Genomic DNA, 16,575 nt, shown 5'->3' on the forward strand with positions numbered 1-16,575 from the left:
ACATTGGGGTACATATGTCTTTTTCAGTTTTGGTTTCCTTACGGTATATGCCTAGAAGTGGTATTGCTAGGTTGTATGCTGGTTTTATTCCTAGTTTTTAAAAAAATCTCCATACTGTCTTCCATCACGGCTGTATCAATTTACATTCCCACCAACAGTGCAAGAGGGTTCCCTTTTCTCTGCACCCAGTCCAGCATTTATTGTTTGTAGACTTTTTGATAATGGTCATTCTGACCGGTGTGAGGTGATATCTCATTGTAGTTTTGATTTTGTTTAGGTCTTTTTCCCACTATTTGATTGGGTTTTTTTTTTTTTTTTTCTGGGATTGAGTTGTATCATCTGCTTGTATATTTTGGAAATTAATCCTTTGTCCATTGTTTCATTTGCTATTATTTTCTCCCATTCTGAGGATTGTCTTTTCACCTTGTTTATAGTTTCCTTTTCTGTGCAAAATCTTTTAAGCTAGTTAGGTCCCACTTGTTTATTTTTGTTTTTATTTCCATTATTCTAAGAGGTGGGGCATATTTATTTTTTAAAAATTTCCTTGATGTGGAGTCCAACCTAATCATCCAGAGTGCTGTGATCAGCTCAAGGTACAGAGGGAAGACAGGATAACTAAGAAAAACAAAACCACATTCAGTGATTGTTAGCATTTTCTAATTTTCCAAATTAGGATTCAGGGAAGAGTCCTCATTTAATTCAGGGCAAAAAGCATTCAGGGTTTATGATCCTGCCATAATATTTTTATTTTTATTTCTTCGGGTATCTCTTTCTCATAATTTTGTGATTATCATGAAGAAAATCCACAAACATTCTAGTGTAAGACTGTGGTTGCAATAACTTTTGTGAAACAAGAGTTTCTTTAAAACTTTTATTTTTAATTGGAGGGTAGTTCCTTTACAATGTTGTGTTGGTTTCTGCCATATGTGACTCAGCCTGAAGTATACATATATCCCCTCCTTCTTGAATCTCTCTCCTATTCCATCCCCATCTCACCCCCCTAGGTCATCACAGAGCACCAGGTTGAGTTCTCTGTATTATACAGCAGTTTCCCAGTAGCTATCTATTTTTTTTTTACTCTCATTATACACTTTATTCAAGGAATCTTTGTTGAAAATACAGTCCTACAATATAAGATTCTTATAGAAAGTAAGTTAAAGTAGATGCACAACAGTATATGTGTGAAATCTTAGATTTCACACTATAGAAACAGACCATTTATAGTGGTGAGGGATCTGTACATGAAACATGGACAAGGCTTTGCTTTATTCCGACAAAGCACAGTCCACATTTAATGATACATATGATCTGAGAGAACAATTCTGCAAGTTAAAGACACTGATGATGTTCCAAAGATTCTAGTTGATAATGAGTGTGACTTGTAAGACGACAGAGTTGTAAGAAAGGAACAAGTCAAAATCCAGCAAGAAAATAGAACAACTGTGTGTTCTTTGACTCCTCTGGGAGTGTCTGAGGGTCTCCTGCAGAGGCATGGGTCAGCATTGGCATGCCGCTGGGACAGGGCACTGGCCAGCAGCCTCTACCACTAGCTATCTACTTAACATATGGGAATGTGTATGTTTCAGTGCTACTCTCTCAATTCATCCCACCCTCCCTTCCCCCACTGTGTCCACAAATCTGTTCTCTATGTCTGTGTCTCTATTCTTGCCCTGCAAAGAGGTTCATCCATACTATTTTTCTAGATTTTGTATACATGTGTTAATAAATGATTACACTTCCCTGGTAGCTCAGATGGTAAAAAATCTGCCTGCAGTACAGGCTCTGCACTGGTTCAATCCCTGGGTTGGGAGGATCCTCTGGAGAAGGGAATGGCAGCCCACTCAAGTGTTCTTGCCTAGAGAATTCCAAGGACAGAGGGATTCTCTCACTTGGAAAACTCTTCCCCAGTCCTGTATTCTCAAGGCTTGCTCCCTTCCTGTAAATGTAACATTTTAGGTGTTTTCTCTGTGATTACCCCCATCCAAATGTCTCTACCCTTCTAATATATACACACATACACTCCTTACCACTTCCTCTGGTTTGGCTTTCTCATGAGAATGGCCAGCTTGTAACATACTATGTATCTTTCTTTTTTATTTGGCTTATTAGCCCCCATTTCCCATTAAGAAGTATGCTTTAGCAGAGAGGGGATTTGTGTATTTGCCTCAATGCTACACACAGTGTCTAGAACAATGCCCAGCCAGTGCGTGTTAGATCCTCACTAAACATTTGTTGAATGTGTCAATGGAATTCTTCCAGCTACTGAAGCGCACAGATCCCAGGAAGTTTGCTTTCCTCTCCATCAGGAGCGTGCAGCAGTGACTCGTGTTTACTCATTGGCCATGTGTGTGCTTAGTCACTCAGTTGTGTCTGACTCTTTGTGATCCCCTGGACTGTAGCCCACCAGGCTCCTCTGTCCATGGAATTCTCCAGGCGAGAATACTGGAGTGGGTTGCCATGCCCTTCTCCACTCACTGGCCATGCAGAAGCCGAAAAAACCTAAAGCCCTGTTTCTCAATCCTGGTTGAACATCAGAATCCCAGTTTAACGAAGACTCAAGTGCCCCAGCCCAACCCGAATCCAGTGCTGGTGATGGTGACTTCAGGAGTGACTTGAAGGGATTCTGGAGAAACGAGGGCCACTCCCTGCAAATCCTGATCAGGTCTGTTTTAGAGTGTCTGGCTGAAAACCCCAGGAAGAGACTGGCTAATGTGTGCTAAAGGAAATCTGCTAAGTGAGTGTGGAAGCAGAAGACCAAGAAAGCCTGGAGGCTCTTGCCAGGAAAGGCCACAGGGAGAGAGAGCAACTGACCAGCAGAGCTGACCTCCCTGGGCCCCACGCTCCTCAGCTGTACCTCTGCCCCACCCCGCCACTCAGGTTCCCAGGAGCCCCTGGCTGGGCAAACTCATTGCAGAGATCACCAGGGCCTGTTCTACAACAGAGAGAGAAAAGAGAAATAGAATCTGCCACATGTATGGTTGTAAATTGTCTAGTGCCACATTTCAGTTCAGTTGGTCAGTCGTGTCCAACTCTTTGCGACCCCATAAACAGCAGCACGCCAGGCCTCCCTGTCCATCACCAACTCCTGGAGTTCACCCAAACTCATGTCTATTGAGTCGGTGATGCCATCCAACCATCTCATCCTCTGTCATCCCCATCTCCTCCCGCCCTCAATCTTTCCCAGCATCAGGGTCTTTTTAGATGAATCAGCTCTCTGCATCAGGTGGCCAAAGTATTGGAGTTTCAGCTTCAACATCAGTCCTTCCAATGAACAACCAGGCCTGATCTCCTTTAGGATGGATTGGCTGGATCTTCTTGCAGTACAAGGGACTCTCAAGAGTCTTCTCCAACACCACAGTTCAAAACCATCAATGCTTCTGCGCTCAGCTTTCTTTATAGTCCAACTCTCACATCTATACATGACTACATTTAAAGAAACATAAAAAATTAATTTTAACTATATATTTTATTTAACCTAATATATCCAAATATTGGGGCTTTCCTGGTGGCTCAGCAGTAAAGAATCTGCCTGCAATGCAGGAGATGCCAGAGACACGGTTTCAGTCCCTGGGTCAGAAAGATCCCCTGGAGGAGGGCATGGCAACCCACTCCAGTATTCTTGCCTGGAGAATCCCATGGACAGAAGAGCCTAGTGGGCTCTAGTTCATGGGGTCTCAGGGTCAGACATGACTGAAGTGACTGAGTATACACACACACACACACACACACACACATCCATATATTATCATTCCAACATATAATCAATAACAACAAGTACCAGTAAGATATTTTTCACTTTTCCCCCCAAAATCCAAAGTATATTTTACATTTACAATACATCTCAATTTGGAAGCTAATTTTTCAATGCAAATACTTGAACTATAAAAAGTTAATTGTAGTTTTCATAAAACTTACAGTTGAAAAAATAGATTCATATACTTGAATTGTTTCATGCACATTAAGTTTTTAAAAGCATCAGCTTTTAAAATTAAAAAAAGTTAATTAAAATGAAATTTAAAAACTAGTTCATCAGATACATTTCAAGTGCTCAGTAGCTACAAATGGCCAGTGGCTATTGTGCTGGCCAGTATGACCATGAGACACTGACCGGCCGCACTACATGCAGGAAAGGCCTGGGGGCATTAAATATGGAGAACAGATGCTGAGCAGCCAAAAGCAACTGTTTACCACTGTGACTAAGGGAAGACAGTATTTTTATATCTTCTATGTTTTGGTCTGATGAAGGAAGGTTAACTCCAGGGCATTTCCTTTATTTAGAAAAGAAAACAAAACAAACTCATAATGAAAAGGAACTGCTAAGTATTTCTAGTTATCAAAGGTCCTGTGGTAAGCCATTCCTAAAGATCATGCGAGGGGAAAATTGGTATCTGTTCAGGGTGGTTAAGGTTTCCAAGTAGGAAAAAAGCTTGGCTCTAATACATAGTAACAAAAGGGTGTAAACTCAGTCTCTAGAAATCACATATTTGATTCGTGAGCCAGAGTCCTCCCTGCTTCATGGGAATTAATAATAATCTTGTCACAGAAATGGAGGCAACACTTTTAATAAAATTCAAAACTGTTATCATCAGTTATTCTCTCCCAACCGATCCTCTACAAATTGTTTATGATGAGGTTTTTGGCTTCAGGAGAGATGACCCCCAAATGGTCTACTTGCTCTGTTTCATTCCGTTTAGTCCATTGTAACTTGTATATCTGTCTCCAAGACACTAAAGGAACTTTTTATTACTAAGGGACTAAGCCATGAATGAGGCTGAAGGGATGACCCTCACATCTGGTGTAGATGTTCGGTGCTTCCTTCTCAAATCGCTGACTGCACATGAGTTAGAGTTAAATTCTAAATCCATTTGAAACCTTTCTGCAAGAAGTCTCCTGCCAGCCCATCAAGACAGCTAGACTAAATCCCAAAGGAGTAAATAATTTAACAGGCAAACCCACAACATGTTGCGATCCTCACATACTAAGTTAATGGGGATTTTTTTTGTTCTTTTTAACCTTTCTTTTAGGGTTAGAAATCTCTCAGCTGTAATTCCATCACCTCCACTAGGTTTGTTTGCAGTAATGCTTCCTCAGGTCCACTTGTCTTCACATTCCAGAATGTCTGGTTCTAGGTGAGTGACCCCACCACTGTGGTTATATGGGTCATTAAGAGCTTTTTTGTACAGTTCTTTTGTGTATTCTTGCCACCTCTTCTTAATCTGCTTCTGGTAGGTTCTTGCCATTTCTGTCCTTTATTGTGCCCCTCTTTGCATGAACTGTTCCCTTGGTATCTCTAATTTTCTTGACGAGATCTCTAGTCTTTCCCATTCTGTTGCTTTCCTCTATTTCTTTGCATGATCACTGAGGAAGGCTTTCTTATCTCTCCTTGCTATTCTTTGGAACTCGGCATTCAGTTGGGGGTATCTTTCTCTTTCTCTTTGCCTTTTGTTTCTCTTCTTCTCTCAGCTATTTGTAAACCCTCCTCAGACAACCACTTGCCTTCCTGCATTTCTTTTTTTGGGAATGGCTTTTGTCACCGCCTCCTTTAGTCACTGCCTCCTGTACAAGTTACAAACCTCCATCTATAGTTCTTCAGGCACTCTGTCTACCAGATCTAGCCCCTTGAATCTATTCATCACCTCTGTATAATCATATACATCACCTCACTGTATAATCATAAGGGATTTGATTTAGGTCATACCTGAGTGGCCTAGTGGTTTTCCCTACTTTCTTCAATTTGAGCTTGAATTTTGCAATAAGGAGCTGATGATCTGAGCCACAGTCAGCTCCTGGTCTTATTTTTGCTGACTGTATAGAGCTTCTCCATCTTCAGCTGCAAAGAATACAATCAATCTGATTTTGGAATTGACCATCTGGTGATGTCCATGTGTAGAGTCATCTCTTGTTTTGTTGGAAGAGGGTGTTTGCTGTGAACAGTGCGTTCTCTTGGCAAAACTCTGTTAGTCTTTGCCCTGCTTCATTTTCTACTCCAAAGCCAAACTTGGCTGTTACTCCAGGTATCTCTTGACTTCCTACTTTTGCATTCCCGCCCCCTATGAGGAAAAGGACATCTTTTTCTGGTCTTAGTTCTAGGAGGTCTTTGTAGGTCTTCATAGCATCGTTCAACTTCAGCTTCTTCAGCATGATGGTTGGGGCATAGACTCAGATTACTGTGATATTGAAAGGTTTGCTTTGGAAATGAATGGACATCATTCTGTCGTTTTTGATACTGCACCCAAGTGCTGCATGTCAGACTCTTCTACTGACTATGAGGGCTACTCCTTTCCTTCTAAAGGATTCTTTCCCACAGTATAATGGCCATCTGAATTAAACTCACCCATTGCTATCCATTTTAGTTCACTGATTCCGAAAATGTCGATCGATATTCACTCTTGCCATCTCCTGTTTGACCGCATCCAATTTACCTTGACTCATGGACCTAAAATTCCTGGTTCCTATGTAGTATTGTTCTTTACAGCATGGGACTTTACTTTCACCACCAGACACATCCACAACTGGGCATAATTTCCACTTTAGTTCTGCTTATTCATTCTTTCTGGAGCTATTTCTCTGCTCTTCCCCAGTAGCATATTGGACACCTACCAACCTGGGGGCTCATCTTTCATTGTCATATCTTTTTGCCTTTTCATATTGTCCATGGGGTTCTCAAGGCAAGAATACTAAAGTAGTTTGCCATTCCCTTCCCCATGGACCACATTGGTCAGGCCCTGACTAGCAGGGACCTGCCCTTGAGTAGCTCCACACAGCTGGAAGACATGCTAAGCACCCTGGTTATCCCACTGTTGATCCTTGTTGAGTGTGTACACCTTCACTGGCCAATGGATATTGGCTGTTGGATGCAGTACTGGAGAAGACTCCTGAGAGTCCCTTGGGCAGCAAGGAAATCAAACCAATCAATCCTAAAGGAAATCAACCCTGAATATACTTTGGAAGGACTGATGCTGAAGATCCAATACTTTGGCAACCTGATGGGAAGAGCCAACTCATTGGAAAAGACCCAGATGCTGGGAAAGATTGAGGGCAAGAGAAGAAGGGGGTGACAGAGGATGAGAAGGTTGGATGGTATCACTGACTCAATGCACATGAGTTTGAGCAAACTCCAGGAGATTGTGAAGGACGGGGTAGCCTGACGTGCTGCAGTTCATGGGGTTATAAAGAGTCAGACATAACTGAGTGACTGAACAACAACAACAAACTTTCTTTTGCAGACAAAGTTTGAAAAGCCATCCAGAAGAACAGAGGCAGAAGCCACCAGTTACAGAAGCTTTACCATTTTTCTCCAAGTGGAGCACAAATGCTGAGGGACTTAAAATAGTTTCTTCCTATTCAGTGTTATTGCCTCATGATTCTTTAAAGTATTAAATCACAAAGACTTTGTATTTATAAAGAGATGAAGCAAGATGACCCTAGACCAACTGGAATTGACAGAACACCAGATTAACTTCAGAGCTGAGGAGGAAAAGACCTCAGTCAAGCAATTCACCCAGTCCACCTGAGTGCCCACGGGGGACACGCTTGCCCACAGACCTGGGTTGTCCTGGCCCTCAGGAGGTCTTTCAGCTAGTTGACAACTCCCTTAACCTGAAGCCCCCACCCATTTTTACTAGAAAGTACCAGGTTTTCATCAATCACATGACCTTGAGAAAATAAACTGGTACTTACATGGAAAATATTTTTCAAATTTCTAAGATCCCATTTCTACTGCAGAAAGTTGAGCATTGTGAACAAGATGAGTCTGAAGCAACTTCAGCTGAAGGATCTAGAAGCAGGAAGCAAAAGAGGATCAGAGATGGGATTTCTCCCCACTTTGGACCTCCAGCCCCAACTCCAAACCTCAGGGGGTCTGAGCAGCTGGCATTGTTGAAAATACCTAGAAGTCAGAGGAGACTGTCCTGGAACAGCAATCTGTAATTTTGTGAACAGCCCATGCTGTTTACAGCACTGAGCAGCGCTGGCTCAGGTACAGCCCAGGCTTCTATTAATGTCAGTTGGTAAAACTTTGCCATTAACTATCAATTACATAATGTTTTGTTTTTGTTTGTTTGTTTTTTGCGCTTTTTATTGAGAAAAACTGATTTATACAAGCACGGTTCAATTCATTCACCAAATACTTAGTGAATTCCTACTATGTTCTAAGTATAATACTAAATTCTGGGGGATCTAAAATGGATAAGACAGACATGATCCCTGAACCCACAAAACTTTCTTCCTGTGGAGAGATGGTCAGGTAAATACAAGGCTTTCATTAACAAAGTCCATGATATCAGGGGGGGAGGCTCCCAGACCTGAACAGCAGTGCTATGAAAAGAACAGTGCTATAAGAAGGTTTGGAGGAAAAGGTTGGCGAATTCTAGAAACTGAGCAGTTCACTATTTGGGGGATGATACAGAGATAGCAGGAGAGATGATGCCAGAGAAAGAAGGGGCTGGAACATGAAGGGCCCTGTGGCCAAAGACAAGCCGCTGGACTTGGTCCTGAGAGCAGCGAGGAGTCAAGGAAGTGAACGTGGGATTAAAAAGGTCGTATCTGGTTTTAGAACTATTGCTCCATGAAATATGGATTAGACTCAGACCATGTTAGAAGTCAGACACCAAGTGGGATCCTACGTGCTGAACTAAGGCAACATGTTGGAAGGCTTTGCAGGGGAGACAGACTGGAGATGGATGCTGGACATATTTAAGGTGCAGAAGAAATAAAATGTAGTTAATTAAAAGTGATGTTGTAAGAGAGGCTGAAATCGAGGATGATGCTCATGGCGGGGCATGGCAATTGGCCAGGAATAGAAGGTTAACTCCTTTATTTAATGGATTTTGTTTTAGTTTTCACTTTACACCTTTGATGTGGCTGAGATATACATGCATGTAAGCAAATGAGGTGGGGCCACTCTGTGGATCTTTTCTTATGCAGGGTGGGGTCTATATGAAGGTAGCCAGTTGCCTCAGTTATCCATTTCTCCTCTCTCACCCACATGCACACACATGCCTAGGGGAAAGGGCATCTTTATCACATGCTATTTATCATGTACTTGGACGGATAGTTTGTTTGCTTCTGTTGACCTTTTATGTTTACAGTGCCTATGCCAAGTTTCAATTTTCTGTAGCTTTTTAATGTATTTTAAAAACTGGATGAACACAAAGATAAACTCAAAATAGGTTAAAGACCTAAATGCAAGACCAGAAACTATAAAACTCTTAGAGGAAAACATAGGCAGAACATGTGTTGACATAAAGCAAAATCCTCTGTGACCCACCTCCTAGGGTAATGGAAATAAAAACAAAAGTAAACAAGTGGGACCTGATTAAACTTAAAAGCTTTTGCACATCAAAGGAAACTATAAGCAAGGTGAAAAGACAACCCTCAGAATGGGAGACAATAATAGCAAATGAAACAACAGACAAAGGATTAATTTCCAAAATATACAAGCTACTCATACAATTCAATACCAGAAAACAAACAATCCAATCAAAAAGTGGGAAAAAGGCCTAAACAGACATTTTGCCAAAGAAGACATACAGATGGCTAACAAACATATGAAAAGATGCTCAACATCGCTCATTATTAGAGAAATGCAAATCAAAACTACAATGAGATATTACCACATACCAGTCAGAATGGCCATCATCAAAAAGTCCACAAACAGTAAATGCTGGAGAGGGTGTGGAGAAAAGGGAACACTGTTGCACCATTGGTGGGAATGTACATTGATACAGCCACTATGGAAGACAGTATGGAGATTCCTTAAAACACTAGGAATAAAACCAGCATATGACCCTGAAGAAACCAAAATTGAAAGAGACACCTGCATCCCATTGTTCACTGCAGCACTATTTACAATAGCTGGAACATGGAAGCAACCTAGATGTCCACTGACAGATGAATGGATAAAGAAGTTGTGGTACATATACACAATGGAATATTACTCAGCCATAAAAGGGACACATTTGAGGCAGTTCTAATGAGGTAGATGAACCTAGAATCTATGACATAAAGTGAAGTGAATCAGAAAGAGAAAGATAAATATCATATTCTAACGCATATATACAGAATCTAGAAAAATGGTACTGAAGAATTTATTTACAGGGCGGCAATGGAGAAACAGACATAGAGAATAGACTTATGGACATGGGGAGAGGGGAGGACAGGGTGAGATGAATGGAAAGAGTAACATGGAAACTTACCTTACCATATGTAAAATAGATAGCCAACAGGAATTTACTGTATGGCTCAGGAAACTCACACAGGGGCTCTGTATCAACCTAGAAGGCTGGGGTGGGGAGGGAGATGGGAGGGAGGTTCAAAAGGGAGGGGATATATGTATACCTATGGCTGATTCATGGTGAGGTTTGACAGAAAACAGCAAAATTCTGTAAAGCAGTTTTTCTTCAATAAAAATAAATAAAAAATTGGTTGAGTCATTCATTATCCATTTTCTTTCTAATATTTCTGTTATATTCTTATACAAATGAGCCATAAAATCATTTTGTTGGGGTTTTGATTGAGATTGTGTACTTTAGGGACAACTTATATCTCTACAATATTTAATCATCCTACCCAGGAATAAGACATGGCTGTCCATTCAAGAATTCATCCATGTTGCTCAGTAGAGGGCTAGTCATCATAGAAAACTTGCACATTCCATATTAAAGTTATTCCTAAATGTTTTCTTCCTTTTGTTGTGGATAACATTTTGTCTGTTGTATTTCCCATATAGTTTGTATGCACAAAAGCTGTTTTACCTTTTTTAAAAAAAAATTGAAGTATAGTTGATTTACAATGTTGCATTAGTTTCTGCTACAGCAAATTTATTGTTACACACATATATATATATATATTCTTTTTTATATTCTTTCCCAATATAGTTCATTATAAGACACTGTGTTATAAGTTCCCTGTGTTATACAGTAGGTCCTTATGGATTATCTATTTTACAGATAGCAGTATGTATATGTTAACCCAAAATTCCTAATTTATTCCTCCCAGGCCCTTTCCCCTTCAGTAACCATATGTTTGTTTCTTGTGTCTGTGAATCTGTTTCTGTTTTGTAAATAAGTTTATTTATATCATATTTTAGATTCCATGTATAACTGATAGCATATGATACTTGTCTTTCTCTGACTTACTTCACTTAGTGTGATAACCTCTAGGTCCAACCATGTTGCTGCAAATGTTATCATTTCATTCTTTTATATGGCTGAGTAGTATTCCATTTTATACATGTACCACATCTTCTTTATCTATTCATCTGTTGATGGACGTTTGTACACTTTTTAAAGATTCCACATGTAAGTGATATTATATTTGTCTTTCTCTGACTTACTTCACTCAGTATGACAATCTCTGTATCCATCTATGTTGCTGCAAATGGCATTATTTCATTTTTAACAGCTGTGTAATATGCCAAAGCCTTTGACTGTGTGGATCACAATAAACTGTGGAAAATTCTGAAAGAGATCGGAATACCAGACCACCTGACTTGCCTCTTGAGAAACCTATATGCAGGTCAGGAAGCAACAGTTAGAACTGGACATGGATCAACAGACTGGTTCCAAATAGGAAAAGGAGTACATCAAGGCTGTATATTGTCACCCTGTTTATTTAACTTATATGCAGAGTACATCATGAGAAATGCTGGACTGGAAGAAGCACAAGCTGGAATCAAGATTGCCGGGAGAAATATCAATAACCTCAGATATGCAGATGACACCACCCTTATGGCAGAAAGCAAAGAGGAACTAAAGAACCTCTTGACAAAAGTGAAAAAGGAGAGGGAAAAAGCTGGCTTAAAACTAAACAATCAAAAAACTGAGATGATGGCATCCGGTCCCATCACTTCATGGGAAATAGATGGGGAAACAGTGGAAACGGTGTCAGACTTTATTTTTTTTGGGCTCCAAAATCACTGCAGATGGTGACTGCAGCCATGAAATTAAAAGACGCTTACTCCTTGGAAGCAAAGTTATGACCAACCTAGATAGCATATTGAAAAGCAGAGACATTACTTTGGCAACAAAGGTCCGTCTAGTCAAGGCTATGGTTTTCCCAGTGGTCATATATGGATGTAAGAGTTGGACTGTGAAGAAAGCTGAGTGCCAAAGAATTGATGCTTTTGAACTGTGGTGTTGGATAAGACTCTTGAGAGTCCCTTGGACTGTAAGGAGATCCAACCAGTCCATCCTAAAGGAGATCAGTCATGGGTGTTCTTTGGAAGGAATGATGCTAAAGCTGAAACTCCAGTATTTTGGCCACCTCATGAGAAAAGTTGACTCATTAGAAAAGACTCTGATGCTGGGAGGGATTGGGGGCAGGAGGAAAAGGGGACGACAGAGGATGAGATGGCTGGATGGCATCACCGATTCGATGGATGTGAGTTTGAGTGAAGTCTGGGAGATGGTGATGGACAGGGAGGCCTGGCATGCTGCGATTCATGGGGTCGCAAAAAGTTGGACATGACTGAGTGACTGAACTGAACTGAATATTCCACTGTATATACATACCACATCTTCTTTATCCATTTCTCTGTTGATGAATATTTAGGATATTTATGTCTTGACTATTTTAAACAGTGTTGCTATTAACATTGGGGTGCATGTATCTTTCCAAACTAGTTTTCTCTGGATATATGTATGCCCAGGAGTGGGACTGCTGGATCATATAGTAGTTCCATTTTTTTTTTTTAAAGAATCTTCCTACTGTTCTCCATAGTGGCTGCACCAATTTACATTCCCACCAACAGTGTAGGAGGGTTCCCTTTTCTCTATACATTCTCCAGCATTTATTGTTTATAGACTTTTTGATGAACAGTGTGAGCTGGTACCTCACTGTGGTTTTGATTTGCATTTCTCAGTAATTAGAAATGTGGAGCATCTTTTCAAGTGCCTATTTGTCATCAGGATGCCTTCTTTGGAGAAGTATCTATTTAGGCTTTCTGCTAATTTTTTGATTCTGTTGTTTCTTTGATACTGAGTTGTATGAACTGTTTGTATATTTTGCAGATTAATTCCTTGTCAGTTGCATCATTTGCAAATATTTTCTCCCAGTCTATAAGTTGTTTTTTTTTTGTTTGTTTTGCTTATGGTTTCCTTTGTTGTGTAACAGCTTATAATTTTGTTTTGTTTATTTTTGCTTTTATTTCTATTGCCTTAGGAGACTGACCTAGTTATGTCAGAGAATGTTTTGCCTATGTTCTCTTCTAGGAGTTTTATGGTGTCATGTCTTATATTTAATTCTTTAAGATATTTTGAATTCATTTTTTGGTATGATGTGAAACTTCATTCAAACTTCACTAATTTACATGATGCTGTCCTACTTTCTCAATACCACTTGCCAAAGAGATTGTCATTTTTGTCCATTGTATACTCTTGCCTCCTGTGTCAAAGATTAATTGACTGGACTCTCTAGTCTGTTACATTGATCCATATGTCTTTTTTTTGGTGCCCATACCACATTGTTTTGATTACTGTGGCTTTGCTATATTATCAGAAGTCTGGGAGTGTTTTGCCTTCAGCTTTGCTCTTTTTCTTTAGGATTCTTTTGTCAATTCTGGGTCATTTGTGGTTCCATATAAATGTGGGGCTTATTTGCTGTAGTTCTTTGAAAAACCTCCTAGGTAATTTGATAGGGATCACATTAAATCTGTAGATTGCTTTGGTAACAATTAATTTTAACAATATTAATTTTTCCAATCTAAGAGCATGAGATACATTTCTATGCTCTCCATAAAAAAGTTTCTTTTTAAGTTTTTGTTTTACTGATTTTTAGTTTCTCCTTAATATGTATTGACTTTTTAAATTTAACATTTTTCTTTTTTTTATAAAAAATGTACATGTCTGAATTCAACAGTTCAAAGCTAGTTATAAAAAACATCAGGGTTCATCCTCCCACCCTTTCAACATGCTAACTTCCCATTCCCACAGGCAAACTTGTAAAACTTATAAGCTAATTGTTAAGTGTGACTACCTACTTCTAAATATCTAAGTATGGTGCTACTCATCTCCCAGTTTTTACTTTGAAAAAATTTCAAACCTTCAGAAAAATTTCAGAGAGTAAAATGAACACCCAAATATTCTCATCTAGATTCACGTTTCTTTCTCTCTCTGTCCTCTTCTCTCTTTCTCTCTGTGGTATTTGACAATTAGTTGCAGACATCATGTCATCCCTAATACAATGACCACACCTGGGGAATTTGACTTGGAAAATATTACTATTCAAATGCATGCTCAGCTGCTCAGTTGTGTCCAACTCTTTGTAAGCCTATGGACTATAGCCCACCAGGCTCTTGTCTATGGGGTTTTCCATGCAAGAATACCTGAGTAGGTCATTTCCTCCTCCAGGGCATCTTCCCAACCCAGGGATCAAACCTATGTCTCCTGCATTGGCAAGTGGATTCTTCACCACTGAGCCACCTGAGAATCCACTTATATTGCTACTCCTTGATTTTCTTTTTCTAGTTTTAGCTATTAACTGGACATGGAACAACAGACTGGTTCCAAATAGGAAAAGGAGTTTGTCAAGGCTGTATATTGTCACCCTGTTTATTAAACTTATATGCAGAGTACATCATGAGAAATGCTGGACTGGAAGAAACACAAGCTGGAATCAAGATTGCCAGGAGAAATATCAATAACCTCAGATATGCAGATGACACCACCCTTATGGCAGAAAGTGAAGAGGAACTCAAAAGCCTCTTGATGAAAGTGAAAGTGGAGAGTGAAAAACTTGGCTTAAAGCTCAACATTCAGAAAACGAAGATCATGGCATCCGGTCCCATCACTTCATGGGAAATAGATGGGGAAACAGTGGAAACAGTGTCAGACTTTATTTTTCTGGGCTCCAAAATCACTGCAGATGGTGACTGCAGCCATAAAATTAAAAGACGCTTACTCCTTGGAAGCCAAGTTATGACCAACCTAGATAGCATATTCAAAAGCAGAGACATTACTTTGCCAACAAAGGTTCGTCTAGTCAAGGCTATGGTTTTTCCTGTGGTCATGTATGGATGTGAGAGTTGGACTGTGAAGAAGGCTGAGTGCCGAAGAATTGATGCTTTTGAACTGTGGTGTTGGAGAAGACTCTTGAGAGTCCCTTGGACTGCAAAGAGATCCAACCAGTCCATTCTGAAGGAGATCAGCCCTGGGATCTCTTTGGAAGAAATGATGCTAAAGCTGAAACTCCAGTACTTTGGCCACCTCATGTGAAGAGTTGACTCATTGGAAAAGACTCTGATGCTGGGAGGGATTGGGGGCAAGAGGAGAAGGGGACGACAGAGGATGAGATGGCTGGATGGCATCACTGACTCGATGGACGTGAGTCTCAGTGAACTCCGGGAGTTGGTGATGGACAGGGAGGCCTGGCGTGCTGTGATTCATGGGGTCGCAAAGAGTTGGACACGACTGAGTGACTGATCTGATCTGAAAGTGGTCATTCACCTTCTCCCCCCACCAAACTTACATTCCCTCCCATATATCCTTCCTGTTTTTCCATTCTTCCAATATAATCATATTGGCATTATAATTAAGTACCACTCAGAATCTTATGGGTCATATGTACAATGGTTATTTTTCTGTCTGACTCTCCTATATTCCTCAGATACATCAACCTCCTTCCTCTATGTTCAAACACACATGTTGTCTATCAGTTTCATCTTCCTGAAGAATCTGTTCCCCAAGCCTCTGACCTGCTTTGGCCTGGTCCAATCTGGTCATGCTCTAAGTCAGCTACAAACTGTTACCTTACTTTGGGATCTCTTTTCACCACCATTTGGAGAACTCCTGCTTCCTTTCTTGGTTATTCTACTTTGGTAGAAAACATCCTTCAGGAGCTTCTTACAAAACATTCATGGGAGGTAAATCTGAGACCTTGTTTATTTGGAAATGTCTTAATTTACACCCCCACCCCCCACCATATATATACACACACACACACACACTTAACTGGTAGTGTGGCTGGATCTAGAATCCTCAGCTGGGACATCATTTTCCCCTAGCTTTTGAAGGCATCACCTCCTTGTCTTGTAACATTCAGTGTTATTGAGAAATCCAGTGTTATCCTGATTCTTGTTCCTGTTTGAGACATATTCTCCCCTTCTCCTGCCACACGCTGAAAGCTTATAGAAACTTCCTGTTTCCATGTTGTAAGATTTCACAATGACATGAACGTATAGGGTTTATTTTCATCCATTGGGCTGGGCACTGGGAAATTTGACTTTCTGATTATGTTTTCTGCTCATCTTAGCTCACGCTGCTGTAACAAAACAACATATACTGGGTGACTTACACATACTTTATTTCTCACAGTTATGGAAGGTGGAAGTCCAAAATCAAGGCACGAGCAGATTCAGCATCTGCTGAGGGCTGTTTCTGGTTTTCAAATGCTGCTTTCTCATATGTTCTCATATGGCAGAAAAATCTTAAAACAGGTCTCTAGGGTCCCTTTAATAGGGTGCTAATCCCATTCATGAGAACTCCACTCTAATTCCATCATCTTGAAGCTTATAATTTCAACATATGAATCAGGTTGGGATGCACAAATTCAGTCCATAATATCTCCCTTAAAAAAGTA

Source organism: Bubalus bubalis, chromosome 1, assembly GCF_019923935.1.
Source record: "Bubalus bubalis isolate 160015118507 breed Murrah chromosome 1, NDDB_SH_1, whole genome shotgun sequence".
Taxonomy (NCBI): Eukaryota; Metazoa; Chordata; class Mammalia; order Artiodactyla; family Bovidae; genus Bubalus; species Bubalus bubalis.